The sequence below is a fragment of the Oryx dammah genome, unplaced genomic scaffold (assembly GCF_014754425.2).
Source record: "Oryx dammah isolate SB20612 unplaced genomic scaffold, SCBI_Odam_1.1 HiC_scaffold_3, whole genome shotgun sequence".
Classification (NCBI taxonomy): Eukaryota; Metazoa; Chordata; class Mammalia; order Artiodactyla; family Bovidae; genus Oryx; species Oryx dammah.
In genome coordinates, this window is record NW_024070187.1 from 2,185,046 (window position 1) to 2,200,801 (window position 15,756).

The following is a 15,756-nucleotide window of genomic DNA, read 5'->3' on the forward strand; positions in this document are numbered from 1 at the left end:
TGTATGTATGTGTGCACATGTGTTCGCATGTGTGTATGTGTTTGTGAGTGTACCCAGATATACCTATGGATCAATGTAACTGAACTGATGGAAGGGGACTGTGAGAACATTGTAATTACTGAAGTCAATTCCCAAGAAGGTTAGATAACCACAAAGATTAAACAATATGAAGTCACATAATGTTTTGAAAACCAAGCATTTGATAAGAAAGAGAATGATCTCTTCTACAAGGTGTGGAGTCTTTCTTGTGTTTGCCCTTATCTGGGGATTTGGTTTTGTCATGGGAGTGTGTAATTTCCTCAGTTCTGTCTCATCACAACAAAAATTTGAAGCAACAGACGTTAAAGCCCTCGGACAGACCGTGTCACAGCTCTCTAACAGATCAGTGTTACAGCTGTTTTATTTAGAAAATAAAGGAAAATGCATCCTTGAGGCATGAGGGCATGCCAACTCAAAGACATGAAGAGAGGGGAGTGAGAGGCCCTCAGCCCTTTGGCTCCTCTTTTTACATGTCTTTTCCTTCCCCTGGGCCTGTCCTATGTAAACTGGGCTAGCCAGGAGTGCTGTTTGTTATACCCGAGGTCCTCACTCCGGTCCTTGGACCTTCCTTTGTTCTGTTTTCATGGGCTTTTCCCCTCCTGGTCTTTACCCTCCACCATTCTGGACTCCTTTTTCCTGTTCCAACCACCCAGCAGTTTGATGGTTCATGTAAGAAAAGTATCATTTTCCATACTGTGCTTCAAGCTGTAAGAGAGAGGTAGTATTTTTAGCTATAAACTTAATCTTCAAATGTCTCATTTGTGTTATATTTTTCTAAATAATGAAGATAATCATTGAGATAAGTATAAAGTTAGCATCTAACTTAATGCTGGAAAAGGATAGATTGTAAAGGAGCAAATGAAGACAATGAACTTCACCTAGTTCATGTGTGATAGCTTAGTCATTGTTGTTCAGTCGCTCAGTTGTGTCTGACTCTCTGTGACCTCCATGGACTGCAGCACACCAGGCTCCTCTGTTCTTCACTATCTCACGGAGTTTGCTCAAACTCATGTCCGTTGAGCAGGTGATGCTATTTCATCCTGTGCCACCCTCTTCTGCTTTTGCATTCAGTCTTGCCCAGGAATCAGGGTCTTTTCCAATGAACCGGCTCTTCACATCAGCTGTGATACTGTGACGCTGAATTTTGGGCTCCCAGGTGGTGGGTGGTGCTCGTGGTAAAGAACATGCCTGCCAGTGCAGGAGATGTAACAGATGCGGGGTTGATCCCCAACTTATCTTTTGGCCTAACTCCAGCATTACCTATGTGGGTACTTCAATTTCCAAAGGAGAGTATGGAGACTGCAATTTAAATAGCAAATCTGGCTAGAGTTGCATTTTCATTTAAATTTCATGCAAAGAAAAGGTGGATAAGAGTGATGGGTTCCAGGACAAGCAGGGTGTAAAACAAACAAGAATTTTCCAATAGGCATCAATTGGTGGCTGGCTATTGCAATTCTTCATTGATTCTGTAAATTATGGAGAGAAAGAATAAACAGTCACTGCTTTGTGGTAGCCTTGATTTTTAAAATCTGCCTGTGGTTGTAGGTGTCAAAATCGGTGCACAAAATATCTTCGAGTTATGGATTTTCTTAACAAATGGGGTGACTTGAGTGCAAAAAGGTGAGACTCTCTTCCTCCAGGTCCCAAAGCAATCTATGCCAGAAATAGAAATGGACCCTTCCTCCTTGCCCTTTGCTCTGTCTGCTGAAAGATGTTGTGAGCTGTCTGGAGCTGCTAAATGACACATCATACTCTGTGATTCTGTAAATTTTTCTTCTTACCCCTCAGGGAAATATCAATTGTTTCATGATATCTGTATAGTTCTCCATTTTTTTCAACATACATCGGTACAAAATTTTCATTTCAACTCTGGCAAAAATAATATTTCAATTTGAGAACAATCTAGAATAAAATATTTTAATTTCCTCTTCTTCATGCCGTCTTCTGTCATGGTCTGGGCGTGGGTTGGAAAAGAATCTCCAGACATGAGACAGAATGAGAGGGAAATAAAGTTTATTAGAATGGGAGACACGGTTAGAACAGCATGCCCGTTCAATGGAGAACTGTGGCTGAACAAGGGGTTCTTAGTCCACTTCATACACAGGGTACAAGGACTCGGATAGGGGTCTTGCCGGTCATTTGCTGATTGGATGAGGCACGTATACTGAGTGGGGGAAGAGTTAGGCAAATACCTTCCCCTTATGGGATAGGAGGGGAGATAGGTTATACTGCCCAGGAGGACCTGAAATCCATTTATAGTTAAAACATGGTGGGAGGAAAGGGGATAAGTGTTTGGTTTTTCTGTTCCTGTATTCCAAGACCCTCCTTGGTTTTACCTGCTGTTTTTATCCTTGAATCACTACATTCTTCCCTCCCTTTATTTTTAGGGCCAATTCTTTGGCCCCTTTTGATACTCTGCTCATGTTTATCTACTTATTTCCCTTCTCAGGCATTTGGGAACCCAGTCTCAGGGGGAAAAGGGTGATGACCACTCTGGCTTCTTCAAGCTGTATAGGGGCCTCGTGGGGTTCTGGGTTCCCTTTGCCTGCTCTCTGTCAGGGTACATTTACGGAGGGAGAGGAGAGTCCACGGAATAAGGCGGTTTGGTTCAGGATTGTCTGGGTGTTGGCCAGGGAATATTCTTGTCATACTATCACTTGGAAATTTGTTGTATTCTAGAAGAAAAAAACTTAACCAGAAAGTTAAAGATATACGACCCAAAGATTAATAGAAGTAGAAAAGCTGTTGGGGAGCTAGCCAGGAGAACCAGGAGTAGACATTGGTTTGTGATGTTTGTGTTTCGCCAGGTATGAGAAAATGCAAGAACTTGGGTTCATAAAATCTTTACCTGAAAACATCTGACTCTCTAAAGGCCAGTTCTTCTGGGTTTTTCACAGGGTGCCTTATTTCTGATCGCCACCCTGAACTACTTTCAGGGCATGTCAGCAGCTTGCAGTGGTGATGATGTAATCTTTGTAGAGGCAGCTGGCAAGTGCCAACTTCCAATCAGGAGGGTCCCTTCACAGCCACATATTTGGCCATGTTTGGAAGGCATTTCCTGGCCACTGTGTCCTGTGGTGTTGGGAAGGCTCATTTCCAGGTCCAGGGAAGGTTCCATTGACAGGCCACTTTGTGTGCCTATCACTGGACCAGGATTCACGAGTAGCAAACGTCTCTGCACCATACCTGTCTCCCTAGCCTCTTGGTCCAGGAAAATATTCCCTCTTGTTGCTTCTTCCCTTATCTAGAGTTATAGTACTACAATCATTGATCGCATATGGAGTAACATAAGAAACAATCTTCTGAAACAAACGACATAGAAAAGAATACAGCTAGCAGTTATTAGTAAGGTCACAAGCCAGAATTTAAGTCAAGAACTTTCATTAGGTGTAGCCTAGTATACCCCAGGTCATCTGACTTACTTAAATGAATATAGCCAGGTGTGAATCTCCTGGTTGTACATCACGGAGCATCTGACCTTTATCCAAAGATTGGTTATTGAGATTAGCTTTAGAAACAAACTTAGAGTGTCCTTTTTAATAACTTAATTAATTAAACCTTTTAGCAATATAATATAACAACAAGGAACTAGCTCAGAAGTGAGTCGTTGTAAACACAGACCATAATTTAAAAAACTAGAGCTTAATATTAAGTGAAAAATAATTTATTTGTCATTATGAGGGCATTAACCCTGTAGCCAGGGAAAGCTTTAACTCATCAAATAAAAATGAGGTTTGTCAGGTAGCTGGGAAAATCCAAACGGCCATCTTGGATTTCCCATAGCACTGACTCTTTGATTTACAGTTATTGTTAACTCATTTTTAATTTCCTGATTTAGGAGTAGACTGTTGTCATGTTTTAAAGACAGCAGGATAGCAGAAGTCTAACCATGAGGGCTTACTTTTAAGAAGCAGAATGATATTTGTCTCAGTTCAGTTCAGTCACTCAGTTGTGTCCAACTCTTTGCGACCCCATGAATCGCAGCACGCCAGGCCTCTTGGTCCATCACCAACTCCTGGAGTTCACTTAGACTCATCTCCATCGAGTCAATGATGCCATCCAGCCATCTCATCCTTGGTCGTCCCATTCTCCTCCTGCCAAGAATCCCTCCCAGCATCAGAATCTTTTCCAATGAGTCAACTCTTCGCATGAGATGGTCAAAGTACTGGAGTTTCAGCTTTAGCATCATTCCTTCCAAAGAACACCCAGGACTGATCTGCTTCAGAATGGACTGGTTGGATCTCCTTGTAGTCCAAGGGACTCTCAAGAGTCTTCTCCAACATCACAGTTCAAAAGCATCAATTCTTTGGCACTCAGCCTTCTTCACAGTCCAACTCTCACATCCATACATGACCACAGGAAAAACCATAGCCTTGACTAGATGGAACTTTGTTGGCAAAGTAATGCCTCTGCTTTTGAATATGCTCTCTAGGCTGGTGATAACTTTTCTTCCAAGAAGTATGCATCTTTTAATTTCATGGCTGCAATCACCATGTGCAGTGATTTTGGAGCCCCCCAAAATAAATTCTGACACTGTTTCCACTGTTTCCCAATCTATTTCCCATGAAGTGATGGGACCCGATGCCATAATGTTCGTTTTCTGAATGTTGAGCTTTAAGCCAACTTTTTAACTATCCTCTTTCACTTTCATCAAGAGGCTTTCTAGTTCCTCTTCACTTTCTGCCATAAGGGTGATGTCATCTGCATATCTGAGGTGATTGATATTTCTCCTGGCAATCTTTATTCCAGCTTGTGTTTCTTCCAGTCCAGCGTTTCTCATGATGTACTCTGCATATAAGTTAAATAAGCAGGGTGACAATATACAGCCTTGACGTACTCCTTTTCCTATTTGGAACCAGTCTGTTGTTCCATGTTCACTTCTAACTCTTGCTTCCAGACCTGCATACAGATTTCTCAAGAGGCAGGTCAGGAGGTCTGGTATTTCCATCTTTTTCAGAATTTTCCACAGTTTATTATGATCCACACAGTCAAAGGCTTTGGCATAGTCAATAAAGTAGAAATAGATGTTTTTCTAAAACTCTCTTGCTTTTACGATGATCCAGCAGATGTTGGCAATTTGATCTCTGGTTCGTCTGCCTTTTCTAAAACCAGCTTGAACATCAGGAAGTTCACGGTTCATGTATTGCTGAAGCCTGGCTTGGAGAATTTTGAGCATTACTTTACTAGCATGTGAGATGAGTGCAATTGTGTGGTAGTTTCAGCATTCTTTGGCATTGCGTTTCTTTGGGATGGAATGAAACTGACATTTTCCAGTCCTGTGGCCACTGCTGAGTTTTCTAGATTTGCTGGCATATTGAGTGCAGCTCTTTCACAGCATCATCTTTCAGGATTTGAAACAGCTCAACTGGAATTCCATCACCTCCACTAGCTTTGTTCGTAGTGATGCTTTCTAAGGCCCACTTGACTTCACATTCCAGGATGTCTGGCTCTAGATGAGTGATCACACCATCATGATTATTTGGGTCTATAATCTTAAATAATGCTTCTTTACTTTATCAAAATAACAAAAGATTTTAAAAACAAATGTAAATCATTTAAAGGCAAAGAAATTCATAATCTGTTATCGAAAGCTGCATTCTAAGAAAACTTTGTTCCCTTAACATAGACAGTAAACTAAATCACAGTCTGTTACCAGTCTACCAGATAACAAACAAACAAAATTTGCTTATTGGTTAATCTTAGGAAAGTATTTTCCATAAATCTTGAAGTAGCAGTATTCTTACAAAAGTATCAGAGTGAAACTATAGAAGGCATGTTTAAAATCTGATAAAATTCCAATTGACAATGTAGCCTAGTCATTTCTGTGACTTGTAACACTTTAACATGATAAATAGAATTATAACTGACCACATATCAGATCTATATGAATTCCACATAATCTTAAGACATCTATATTAGTAACATCAACCATACAGTATAATCTGAGAAAATTTATCACCCCATCAACAGCACTTCCCATGTAATTTAACATGTCCAGTGAACCCGGGTAGTTTAAAGCTCTTTGGGATCTCTCAGGGCCCTCTGAAGCATCCCAAAGTCAGCTAGAAGTCAAGTTATTTAGGAAGTTTTGAGATAAATATCAAAAAGGTTTATAATACTCTCAGATAAAATCATATAGATCACTGTGAAAGGTTATATTCACTTAGCCAAAGTAACAAAGAAAATTTCAAAGGTAAACATAGATGAGATCACTTCAGAAGTAAAGAAACTTAAAACTCATTATCAAGGACAGTTCAGCATCTCAAGAAAACTTGTATTTATGCACAAAACTCTTGTCTTGGGGTCCACTTTCCACTTATCACTTTCTGTACCAATTACTTTGTTCTCCCATTCTGTAACAGCCACCTGTATGTAAGTAAGACCTACTTCCTTTTCCCTTTATAAAACTGTAGTTTCATTCCTCATACCTTCCTTACTGAAAACACACATCCTACTTCCCTTAAACGACCAAGAACTGACTTTTATATCAGCATTCTATAGATTGGTGAACATAAATACCAGTAATAATTTCTAAAAAAAAATCTAGAGAACATCTCAGGATGGCATCAAACATTATTCATTAATAGTCCAAAATCTCTATTTTCTCTGTCTGTAAGAGGAAGTTAGTATTCAGTAATGAATGTTTCAGAATCTTGTTTTATTTGTAAATGATTTGTCTATTCAATAAGCTACTGTCACTTAGCTTAACATAACCCTAGAAATTCAGGTTACCAAAATCTGGAGAGACTATTTTAGACAGATATTTCTAAAGTGGAATTATTCTTAATAGTTTATCTAAAAACTCATTTACATTTTTTAGAAGTTTGGTTCTTTTTTTTTTTTTTTTTTCTAGAGGTACTTTCCTTGTTGACAAACTTGTAACAGATATGACAATATAACAATATTTAGCTTATAATAAACCTAGGCACAATGAAAATGCTATGTTAATGACTCTTATACATGTCTATATTAGATTAGCAAACAAACATTAATACTAGATATTTAATATTGAATATTTCCCAGTTCACGTGAATCTGAAATTCATTTAGGTTAATTTCTCTTGTACTTAGAATTGTCTGATTTGTAAGTCCTTACTTTTCTTTACCTGGAGAAGAAAATAGCAGCCCACTCCAGTATTCTTGCCTGGAGAATCCCATGGATGGAAGAGCCTGGTGGGCTACAGTCCACGGGGTCGCAAAATTAGAACTCATTTACAACTTCAGCAATATTTAAAAAAACAAAACAAAAGACACACACTAAGATGTACATAAATCCAGACAAACAGAGATCTCATAGTTTTCTACCTGAGATTTAAAACATTTCTTTGACCCCCCCCCCTTTTTTTTTTTTTTTTTGGCTTGAAGTTCTAATTGCCCAAGGCTGAGGTCTCAGGCAAAGTGGGCAGTGTATTTCAAGGACATGGGAAGGGTTAACTTCAAGCTTTCTCCTAGGCAAGTCTTCTAATAAGCTAGCTGTTTTTAATTGCATATGCAAAAAGAACCGGTTTTGCAGTTTCCAAGGGGAAAAAATAATTAATTTTAACCAGCTTTCTCCGGAGTCTAAAGAATATCATGGCCATCTTGTATTGAAAAATCATCTTTCCTTTCTGTAGTCATAGTTTTATAGTTAAAACATAGACCAAATAATGCTCAAATTGACTCTGCTATGAGGGGCAGATCAGCTGATTAAAATCTTGGATTGTCCCTCTGGGGGAAAGTGAGGTCTTTGTCCCATCAGAAGAATCTGAAGGGTTAAGGGAACTTACAGAGTGGGGGAAGCCTGGTCTTTCCCCATCCTGAGGAACAAGAGTAGTTAGAAGGGAATTCTTTAGGATGTTCAGGAGTTGGGGATGCTTGGTTCCCTCCCCACCTGAGAGATAATCGTAGTTAAAAGGGGATTCTTTAGAATGTTAGAGAGTTTTTGATCCTTCAGGCTTTTGAATATAGGAGAAAGACCTGGACCAAAGGTAACCTCAGAATCCTTTCCTAGAGATCATGTGAAGATGAAAGGTCAAGTAGGAATCATCTAGGAAATCTGATGGAGCTAGACAGAGGGGGGCAGGACATAGGGAGGCAACAGAACATAAGGAAATTCTGAGTCCTTTCCCTGCTTTTGGCAAAAGCTAGTGCACCACTCAGAGGCCATTTTTTGGGATCCCCAGTTTGTATTGGGGCCAGGCCTTTTGCAGGGTCAAAATTTTCCAGTTTCTGAGAATGTAGCCAAGGGGTGAGTCTGAGAGAGGCTCTCAGGATTTACCAGAACCCACTCTTGGCCTACCTGCCATAGAATGGGGTACTGAGAGTCACTGGCTGATAGAAAGGTGTCCCTTCTGTCCCAGTGATCTCCCCATGCAACTAATGGCACAAAATGGCCGACAGTCCTAACGATCACTTCCGACAGAGAGAGGTGACCCTTGAGAACCATGTGACCGTGGTCACATGAGAATCGTGTGACCCGGGAAGAGAAAGAGCGACTCCGTGGAGCAACCAGCTGACTCACCACTCAGCGATTCCCTGAAATGTGGAAGGCACTCTTGGGATGGCCCAGAGGCAACGCCTAGGCTCCTGTAAATCAGTCCAGACCAAAAGGAAAGAAGTGAAAGTGACAAAAAGAAGGCTGAGGAATCCACCTTACAATCCTACCAGGGAGGCGATGGCCAGGGGACAAAGGTCTCTGTTTTGCTTCAACCACTATATGCCTGACCTATGCCCATGCAATAGTGGCTGGATTGATCCTCAGTTGGAAAGAAGGCAAAAGAGAGACCCTCATCTGTTCAGGTAGAAGCTACTGGGGCGTGGTGAGCAGTGGGGCCTTTGGAACACACCAGAGGGTAATCCTGCCCAGAGTTCCTCAGTCACTTCCACAGCACTTTGTTCGCAGAGGGTCCCTGTGGAGAAGGAGAAGTGAGTAGGTAGGAAAGAGATCCCAAGCTCCCAGTATGGGCCACCAAAAATGTCGTGGTCCGGGCACAGGTTGGAAAAGAATCTCCAGATATGAGACACAATGAGAGGGAAATAAAATTTATTAGAATGGGAGACGCTGTTAGAACAGTGGGCCAGCTCAAGGGAGAACGGACACCGAACAGGGGTCCTTAGTCCCCTTTTTTTTACCCAGGGTACAAGGACTGGGATAAGGGTTCTTGTGAGTCCTTTGCGGATTGGATGAGGCACATAAACTGAATGGGGGAAGAGTAAGGCAAATCCCTTCTCCCCATGGGGTAGGAAGGGAGACAGGTTATACTGCCCAGGAGGACCTGAAATCCTTTAAGTTAAAAAACATAGGGGTGGGAAAGACGATAAGGGTCTGTTTTTTCTGTTCCTACATTCCAAGAAGGTAAGACTGTGTTAGACAGTCCGAGACATGAGATACAAACATGCTATTACTGCTTTTATGATTCATGGGCTTTAAGAACCTAGAAAAAAAAAAGACTCCACATTTTCATTTTCTCCCTTAAAATTGTGTGGCCCTGGGATAATACTTCAATGGCAGTATGTGAAATGACTTCAGATTTTGAAATGATGTGAACAGACATGAGACGTATTTAAATGGTTCTGGGTGGTTTATTTTCATGGTACTAAGATTCATCAACAGTTTTCTTTTGGTAATTTTTAAGTGGTCATTAAGATTGACAGGTATAGCATTTAATTAGAATATAGTCAAAGTACATCCAATTACTGCTTTCAACTCAGTAATTCTATTACAGTTTTATCACATTCGAAAGACCATGGGGTCACAAAGAATTGGACACGACTGAGCGACTGAACTGAAAGACCAACCGCATGAAACAATTAACTTAGCTAATGATTTTGAATGTCTATCATTAGCCGATGGAGACAGGAGATTCTGTTGAGATGAAATGGTTTCTTAAAGTAGAAAGGTGCAAATCTTCATGCTCTGATGAACCTTGAGGCGTGATAGCCTATAAAGATATCACTGAAACTTTACTCCATTAATTGCTACTACTACTACACCAAAATCTACAGTTAGTGAACTCATCAAGGTATCCTAATGTTTCCAGAAGAAAATCGTTAAAGTCTAAATAAAATCAAGGGCTTATTTGAGAAAAAGCAGTTTTCATCACCTTAAGTCCTTAGCTCAGCTACTCTTATAACCCTCAATAGAAGTCTCATTAATCTACTGATTAACCAAGAATCAGAAATAAGTCTCAGGGCCCAGGAAAGTCAAAAATATAGAAAGCACAGTGACGACTCAGTGCAGTCTGGAACGGCTCCACAATCTTGGTTGAGAAAAGTAAACTAATCTGTTCTGAAGCTGAAGAACTGCACAGGACTCAGATCTGAATCACTCCTGAATAGAAACCAGTGTTGGACAAAAAGCTAAGCTCATGAAGACAGCAAAAGCTCCTAACTGTGTGTTCTCCCCTAAAATAGTCCCCTGCATTCCTATTTACAAACTATTTGGCAAATACATAACACAAAATATTCAAGTCTGTGCATCCTTTTATTCCCTGTCTCATTTCTACAAATAAAATGAGGCAGTGAATCAATTTCATTAAATTACCTTTACTTTAGTGACAATTGGGTAGAACCATATGCACTTGTCATTTCTGTAGATCAATACAGTTGAAAATTGGAAAGTTCCTAAACATAAGTTCTGTATGAACTTATGATGCTAAATAAAAAGGAATAATAATTTTTATGTCTTTTTTAATTTATCAGAGTATAGGTGATTTACAATGCTATGATAATTCCTGCTGTACAGCAAATTGATTCAGATATATATGTATATTCTTTTCCATTGTGGTTTATCACAGGATATTGAATATAGTTCCCTATACTACACAGCATTTTCATATTTCTACATTTCTACCATAATGACTTACAATGCTTTCATTGAAATACCTATTTTTAAAAAATAAAGAATTGTATTTAACAACTACTATGTTAATTTTTTCCTTTTCTTAATTTGATATAGCATCCATCTTCTGAACAGCCAAGAGCCAATGCAAGTCACCACAGCAAATAAACCACCCAAAGGGTGCTATTAATTCTCTGCTGAGCTGGAGCCTGTAGCCCTAAAATTGGACCAGGCAGGAATGTGGTCACATTCCTAGCTAGCATTTTCTGAATAATCATACAAAATCATACACAAAAGAAATTCAAAGTGCATAATTTACTTACCATTATGGGTGATTTGCAATTTCACTAATGCAGCCACCACAGACTGGATTTTCTATTCTGTGCCAGGCATTTAGAATCTGTCATTTAATTAATTTAATCCTCATTATAGCCCCATTGTATGCAACCTCATGAAGCCCATTTTGCAGATGAGGAAATGAGCTATGAGTGATCTCACACCCTGAGGCCTCTGGATCTACAGTGCATGCTCTCTACATGGCATCTTGCTGCACTGGGAACCTCACCTTTTAAGCCTCCAAACTTAAATTTTTATTTAAACTATTTAGTGGAAATCTTTAAAATTAAAACTTTCTAAAATAAAATTGTTTCTAAAATCTTCTTTTTTTAATTTTAGTTTTTGTGGAAGTACAGTTGATTTACAATGCTGTGTTAGTTTCAGGTATACTACAAAATGATTCAGTTTTCAATTTTACACGTGTGTGTATATATAAACTTTTCAGATTATTTCCCTTTATAGGTTATTACAAGATATTGAGTGTAGTTCCCTGTGCTATACAATAGGTCCTTGCTGATTATCTATTTTATATACAGTAATGTATATACCCTGGTGGCTCAGTGGTAAAGAATTTGCCTGCCAATGCAGAAGACACAAGAGAGGCAAGTTCAATCCCTGAGTCAGGAAGATCTCCTGGAAAAGGAAATGTCAACCCACTCTAGTATTCTTGCCTGGGAAATCTCAAGGACAGAGGAGTCTGGCGGGCTACAGTCCATGGGGTTGCAAAAGAGTCAGACACAACTTAGCAACTAAACAACAACATTTGTGTATATCGTGTATGTTGTGTATGTAATCCCAAACTCCTAATTTATCCCTCCCCTATTCCCCCTTTGGTAACCATAGTTGCAAAATCTTTCTTTATAAATATGCTTTTTTTATCCAATATATTTTCCTAATACTTGATTACATCATTTAAAAAATATCAATTATTTTGCAGACTGAAAACATAACAGCCTCAGTAATTTGAAACACATCTAAGGCTGTTTTCTTCTCTCTGCTTTGACAGCCTGTTGTGCTTTGGAACCCTTTCTATTTGCTTTTTACTGTTTCTTTTTCTTCCCTGCCCTCAGGACATCTGCTTCACTTGTCTGCTCCTCCAGTAGCCGTTAGTCCACATATCACATAGCTACCACTTTTTTGCTTTAAACAACAAAAACAACAAAGTCAAAAGTTATAGAATTAGGTCAAGTCACTTCTGGATGAACTTCTGCACAATTCTCTTTGATCGCTGGCAAGGGTTTTAGTAGGTATATCATGCTGGCATCATTCTAGGTTCCTGGAGTTCTCCATAGCATGCTTCTTAATTCTCAATTTACAAATTACTTGGGATTACATGTTCAAGCCCTCAACAAATGAAGTTTTGATATCTCCAGCCTGTCCTGTGATAATCAGAGCCCAGGTCTAGGGAGTAGTTTTGCTGTTTTATTTTTTCATAAGGATAGAAGATTGGAAGCAATGAAAATATCTGCCCTAATATAGGGCTAGACAAGACTTTCTAGTACTTCTTGCAGCATATCCATACTTATAATATGCAATGCATGCTTGTTCTCCCATATTCTTGCTGAGTTTGGTTCCATTAGCATACGAGCCCTCAGTGACTCTAGGAAGTGATTCTGTTTTCACACTCACAGTCTCTAAATGATCCAGTAAGTCTTTCACACAGATTTCTCATGTTCAGTGGTAGCAGTAAGTAAACCACAAAATAACATAAAGAAGGTAGATCTCCTGCCTTGCAGGCAGATTCCTTACCATCTAAGCCATGAGGGAAGTCCCTCATAAAAAGAAAAGTATTTCAATTGGAGCATCATCTTCCCCACTAAAATGTTTTTCTTGTTTTGTTTCTTGTTGTTGATGTTTATTTGTTTTATTGCCTTACATTTATGCTCTCAATTGAACTGCAATTGATATTTCAATTAAAATAATATTCCAGAGTGAGAAGATAACAATGCCACCATGTCTGTGTCAGATATGGAAAATACAAGCATCTCACAATTTTTTTGATAAGTGCCTGGGAATTATCACCTGGCCTCATCCTTTTGTATTTTGATGAAACACTCATAGGTCGATTAGTCTTTAAAATTTCAAAAACAAAAAAATAATCATGTAGTCAACTGAAATCAGTATTATAGAATTAGTTCAAAACAGAAATATGCTTCTCTTGGCAGCAGATCTTCTTTTGTGATGCTTCTATCCATAAACACACTCTTCCCCCTAGGCAGACTAGAACCCATACCAGCAGCCAATTGTGTTCTAAATGGTTGTTCAGAGAGGACTCCAATAGAAGCAATTCACTCATCTACTCAACTCCCTGTAGTACTCACCATGTGTCAGTGGTGCTCAGTAGAGAACTACATAGAAAACCCCTGATCTCAGAGAGCATAGAGTCCCCTGAAAGAAGAATGGAAAAAGGTGAATAACTTAGAATAGAATCTGCCTGCCCATGTGGATCCCTGGGCCAGTAAGAACCCCTGGAAAAGGAGATGACAGCGCACTCCAGTATTCTTGCCTGGGAAATCCCATGGACAGAGGAGTCTGGCAGGCTACAGTCCATGGTGTTGCAAAAGAGTTGAACACAACTTAGTGACCAAACAACAACAAAGTTTAAAAGGCCTGGTATTTGGTGGGTGGTGGTGTGGGGATCAGGAATTTCCTGTTGGGGTGGGAAAGGCCATTCAGAGAAAGCAAGCCATCATATATTTGTTCTTTATTGTGAGACTATCATATCAAGAGGTAGGTTTTTTTTTTTTTCTTTGCTATAACTGTAGACACATAGCGAAGTGATTTTTCTCTTTTCTTTTGTTCTCCATGCTTCCCATAACCTGGACTAATCAAGAAGGTATTCATCAGTTGGACATCTGGGAAAACACAGCAGGGATTTGCTGTCTCCCAAAAAAGACTTAAGTAAACAGTCCCTGACTGATCATTGTCAGTTGGAATATTCCTCTTCTGTACTTCCTTATTAGAAATCCCAACTGTATACTAATGCAGTTCAGTTTTCTCTTTGTGAACCTTACCCCTTGAAAATAACCTCATTGGGTTGGTTGGAACATCATCTGGTGTTAGTATTCCAGATATGAAAAGAAATACGTAACTTCCATCACATTTTCTGTTGAAGTTTTTAACTGGACAATCCCTCCACCCTCTGCCTTGGGAAGGGATACACAGAATGGAGCTTCTTTATATACCATGATTTTTGATATTTGATACATAAACTATGGTTAAGATGATGGAATCAGTGTTACAGTGATCCATATGGAAATATAAAAGCATCAAATAAGAATCTGCAGAAGCAAATGTGTATCTATCTGTGCACACACACACACACACATTTACAAATAGCTTTCCCTTATGATTGAGAAATTTTTATGGGAAATAAGTATATTTATATTCATCTTTCTTTTTTCTTTTTTTTTTTTCAATTAGTTCAGTCGCTCAGTCATGTCTGACTCTTTGCAACCTCATGGACTGAAACACGCCAGGCCTCCCTGTCCATCACCAACTCCTGGAGCTTGCTCAAACTCATATCCATTGAGTCAGTGATTCCATCCAACCGTCTCATCCTCTGTCATCCCCTTCTCCTCCTGCTTTCAATCTTGCGCAGCATCAAGGTCTTTTCAAATGAGTCAGTTCTTCACATCAAGTGGCCAAAGTGTTGGAGTTTCAGCTTCAGCATCAATCTTTTCAATGAATAATTGGGACTGATTTCTTTTAGGATGGACTGGTTGAATCTCCATGCTGTCCAGGGGACTCTCAAGAGTCTTCTCCAACACCACAGTTCAAAAGCATCAATTCTTTGGCACTCAGCTTTCTTTATAGTCCAACACTCACATCCGTACATGACTGCTGGGAAAACCATATCTTTTACTAGGTGGACATTTGTTGGCAAAGTAATGTCTCTGCTTTTTATTAAGCTGTCTAGGTTGGTCATTACTTTTCTTCCAAGGAACAAGCATCTTTTAATGTCATGGCTTCAGTCACCATCTGCAGTGATTTTGGAGCCAAAAAAAAAAAAAGTCTGTCACTGTTTCCACTGTTTCCTCATCTATTTGCCATGAAGTGATGGGACCAGATGCCATGATCTTAATTTTCTGAACTTTTCTTGGGATGGAGGAATGATTGGATTTTAAATTACTTTAATATTTAAATTTTCCTCCAGCTAAAGATTTTTATGTGTTATCTTGGATTTTTTCTTAATTCATTATCCCAGTATCTCAAATCTTGGCATAAAATGTATGAAAAAAAGTTTCCCTAATTCTTTCATTTAATTTTTGAAACATAAGGCATTGGGAATCAGTGTGGCCTTTTGAAAGACAATTTAAACCAAGTCAAATTCATTTTCTTCTGGATTGACAATTAAGAGGAGTGGTGAGGGAGTCCTTGATATGAGGTGTATGGGAGGATGGGATCTAGCCCCAGCTTGCCCTGAATCACCATGTGTGTGTGATGGTATCAATGTTGCCTGAGGTCCATGGCTGGAAGATTTCACTCCAAAAGGAGACTTTTCCCTCACAAGTCACCTTCCTTCCAATTTCTACTCTTCTTTCACTGGTACCATCACTTGGC

At 39.4% G+C, this 15,756-nt stretch overlaps 1 protein-coding gene across 1 annotated transcript in view; it reads left to right on the forward strand.

Annotated features, from left to right (window-relative positions):
- The window catches only part of MARCHF1 (membrane associated ring-CH-type finger 1), a 131,740-nt gene that overhangs the window by 49,758 nt on the left and 66,226 nt on the right, over positions 1 to 15,756 (forward strand). The window lies entirely within an intron of this gene.